The 4,212-nt window shown below is 43.3% G+C and overlaps 1 pseudogene across 1 annotated transcript; it reads right to left on the minus strand.

Moving 5' to 3' along the window:
* Window positions 1–1,098: 1,098 nt before the first annotated feature.
* LOC105504662 lies at window positions 1,099–2,527 on the minus strand (annotated as a pseudogene). The gene is made up of 2 exons (XR_001000643.1): window positions 2,523–2,527; window positions 1,099–2,437 (listed from the first exon to the last, which is right to left on the minus strand). The product of XR_001000643.1 is annotated as a keratin, type I cytoskeletal 18 pseudogene (transcript).
* Window positions 2,528–4,212: the final 1,685 nt, after the last annotated feature.

Raw genomic sequence — 4,212 nt, forward strand, 5'->3', positions numbered from 1 at the left:
AATCCAGTGATGGTAGGCATATAGTTACATGTTGATTTTTAATATTAGGAGCTCTCTGTCTTCAAAATATCAGTCTCTTTTTCTCTCTAAGATAATACATTTGGCAATCAAACTCTTTAGTGTTTATTTAACAAACCTTTGAGTAATTAAAGTACAATTATACCCTTTTGAGACTTAAAACTTGAAATAGAGATAGATATTTTTGGTACATGTGTATTTGGATTGAATATAGAGCCTGAAGCACTGTTGAAAAAAATCATCAAGCTTTAATAAACTTTACACATGACTTGATTGCAGTTGTACATCCAAAGAAAACAAATATAGTTCCTAATTAATTCACCTTAGAATAGCAACTATTTGTTTAAAATAAGCCATTTAGTGAAACTTATAGATAACTATTTGTAGAATTTTTAGTGTGTGGCTTTGTTAAAATTTTAACTGTCATAAAGAGACTGCATTTTTAAAAATTTGTGTTTGGCCGGGCACTGTGGCTCACGCCTGTAATCCCAGCACTTTGGGAGGCCGAGGCGGGCGGATCACAAGGTCAGGAGATCGAGACCACCCTGGCCAACATGGTGAAACCCCGTCTCTACTAAAAATACAAAAAATTAACCGGGCTCGGTGGTGGGCGCCTGTAGTCCCAGCTACTCAGGAGGCTGAGGCAGGAGAATGGCGTGAACCCGGGAGGCGGAGCTTGCAGCGAGCCAAGATCATGCCACTGCACTCCAGCCTGGGCAACAACAGAGCGAGACTCTGTCTCAAAAAAAAAAAAAAAAAAAAAAATTGTGTTTGCAGATCCTGTACTAGGACTTTTTCTGAAGCCATCTTACTGTTTTATTAGTATGTTATTCTGTGGTCTTCCCAAAAGTCATTTAAAAAAAATAGCCAAATGAGAAAATTTTGATTTTTTTACTCTTTATTCATATATTTTCTCTAGTATATTTCCTGTGCCCAGATTTTTTTTTTTTTTTTTGGAGAAAATGTGGAATTTATTTTTATGTGTTATTTTCCCCCTTGGCTGTTTCCACATTTTTTTTTTTGAATTCCGAACTTTTTATTGGCCTCCTGCTCCCCAAAGGGTACCCTGCTTTTGCTGGCTTAATGCCTCAGAACTTTGGTGTCTTTGGTCTCAGACACCACTTTGCCATCCATTATCCGGCGGCTGGTGGTCTTTTGGATGGTTTGCATGGAGTTGCTGCTGTCCAAGGCATCACCAAGATTGAATTCCTCGCCATCTTCCAGCAGGCGGTGGTAGGTGGCAATCTCAGCTTCCAGCTTGACCTTGATGTTCAGCAGGGCCTCATACTCCTGGGCCTGTTGCTGTCCCTCTGCCCGGGTCTGTGCCAGCTCTGACTCCAGGTGCAGCAGGATCCCATTGAGCTGCTCCATGTGTAGGGCGTAGCGGGCCTCCACCTTCCTCAGGCTGTTCTCCAAGCTGGCTTTCAGATTTCTCATGGAGTCCAGGTCGATCTCCAAGGACTGGACTCTACGTCTCAGCTCTGTGAGCGTCGTCTCAGCAGCTCCAACCTCGGCGGACTGTGTGGTGACCACTGTGGTGCTCTCCTCAATCTGCTGAGACCAGTACTTGTCTAACTCCTCTCGATTCTTCCGAGCCAGCTCGTTATATTGGGCCCGGATGTCTGCCATGATCTTGGCGAGGACCTGAGATTTGGGGGCATCTACCTCCACGGTCAACCCAGAGCTGGCAATCTGGGCTTGTAGGCCTTTTACTTCCTCTTCGTGGTTCTTCTTCATGAAGAGCATCTCCTCCTTGAGAGCCTTGATCTCTGTCTCCAGCTGCAGTCAAGTGACATTGGTGTCATCAATGACCTTGTGGAGCCCATGGATGTCATTCTCCACAGACTGGCGCATGGTCAGCTCTGTCTCATACTTGACTCTAAAGTCATCAGCAGCAAGACGGGCATTGTCAATCTGCAGAACGATGCGGGCATTGTCCACGGTATTTGCGAAGATCTGAGCCCTCAGGTCCTCGATGATCTTGAAGTAATGGCTCCAGTCTCTGACCTGGGGTCCCTTCTTCTCCAAGTGCTCCCAGATTTTGCTCTCCAGCTTCCGGTTCTTAGTCTCCAGGCTCCTCACTCTGTCCAGGTAGGAGGCCAGGCGGTCGTTCAGGCTTTGCATGGTCTCCTTCTCGTTCTGGATGCCTCCCATTCCTGCCAGACCCCCGGCCATCCCTGAGGCCAGGCCCCTGGACCCCATGCCGCCCCGGAAGCTGGTGGAGTGGGACACAGAGATCCGGGAACCAGAGCCCCCGGCGCCTGCATAGACACTGGCCGCGCTGCTGACTGGTCGGGCGCCGTAGCTGGGCGCCTGGACAGAGCCCAGGGACCGGTAGTTGGCAGAGAAGGTGGAGCGAGTGGTGAAGCTCATGCTATATGGGAGGAAGGCGAGACGACAGGACTCAGGCTTTGCCGACCTGTTTCCACATTTAATTGTGAACACTATATCTGCTTAAATGAGATTATACTCTATGTAAATTCTGGTAATGTTTAGTCACTTACATCATCTTGAATTTGTCATCCAGTAAATATGTGTCAAATAAATATTTACCATTAGGAATCACAAAGACACATAAGACATGTTTCCTCCCTCTAGGGAGGGATCTAGTTTAAGAAATAAAGCACATAAACACACAAATTACACAAAACATACATAAATATCAATGTAAGGGATTTTATATGTTAGCTGAATGAAAAGTGAGAGGATTGGATGCAATTATCTCTAGTTTTTCAAGTTCTTTAATCCTGAAACTGTGTCATCAAGTTTATGGGCAAGGAGTTCTTAGTAGGGGATGATCATTATGGGCAGTGTTCTCAACATTAGATTAAAGAGGTTATTTGGGCCAATACCTCACTGTTCCCTGGAAGTCCTAGTTCTCTATTCTATAGCGTTAGTTGAGTAGGGATAGTTGTTTTATATTCAGGTGAATAAATAACAATGCAGGTAACTAGGTAGGAGAAATGCTTTGAATGCATGTATAATAGTATGAATATATATGGATGATTGTAGGATCATGAAAGAGTAGCCAGAGATGGCTGGAGTCAGGGTGAACATTGAAAAGTAGTGGAAATAAGACTAAATGGGAGGCGGGTCAAATTATGAAGAACTTTGAATACAGGGTAGGGAGTCTGCATTACATCTAGTAGACTGACATCTTTGGAATTTTGTGAGCATGTGTTTCAAATTGGGCAGTCTGGTATTTTGAGTATTGTTCAGGAAAGAAATTAAGAAGGTAACAGATATTTTGATAAAAGGAACATTCTGTCAGAAAACCACAAGGATCAAGGGAAGAATTAGGAATCTGCAGGCAGGCTTTGGTATTTCAATTTGTGTAGTTGCTAGCCAGCTCCCCCTAATGAATGGGATGTGGCAGTGAAGAGGGACATGCTGAAAGCTCCTAGTCATTCATATTCTCTTTAATCTGGGGCATTTGAAATGCAAGAAAGTGACTGGTGTGGCAGCCCTCCCTGTGCATTTCAAATGTGTGAATCACAACATTGAAGAGGGGGAAGTGGCAAAGAATGTGGCAATGTGGTTTCATGATCCATCTGGTGAAAGTCTGTGATCAGCCTGTTGGAAAACCCACCTCTAGGCTATGTGGCACCATTAGAGGCTTTGAGCAGTGAATGGACATGATCAAAGTTGTTTAATTTGACTTTTAAGGAATGAAATATTGGAAACGTAGAAACTAGTTGAGAAGCAATTGCGGGAGTCTAAATAAGAGGTAATAAAGGCCTGGACAAGGGAATGAAGCAACGAGGCTGAAAAGGAAGGAACCAATACAGGCAGCTTCAGAAAAATGACTAATATGACTTAGTGCAGTAGAGGCATCATTGCTCAGTGGAACTGGCTTGTACTCTGAACAAAACAGACCTCATGCATTTGAATTTTAAGTATAATACATACTAGGTATATGGCTTTGGCCAAGTTGCTCATTGAAACATTTCATATTCATCTTGAAATATTGTAAGCCCTGAAGAGGATATATAACTTTATGTATTGAATATAGATGACAGTGATCATCATTATTTTTATTATTGTTATATCTGGAGATAAGATGGGAAGATGAGATGGGAAAGTGGGAGACAAGTGATGTTTTACACGTCAGAAACTGAAGGAATTGTGGTACCATTCAAAGAACTAGGGAGGCAAAAGGTTGAATTAGTTGTAATGTATCCATCACATTGAATG

The sequence above is a fragment of the Colobus angolensis genome, unplaced genomic scaffold (genome assembly GCF_000951035.1).
Source record: "Colobus angolensis palliatus isolate OR3802 unplaced genomic scaffold, Cang.pa_1.0 Scaffold94, whole genome shotgun sequence".
In the NCBI taxonomy this organism is placed as follows: Eukaryota; Metazoa; Chordata; class Mammalia; order Primates; family Cercopithecidae; genus Colobus; species Colobus angolensis.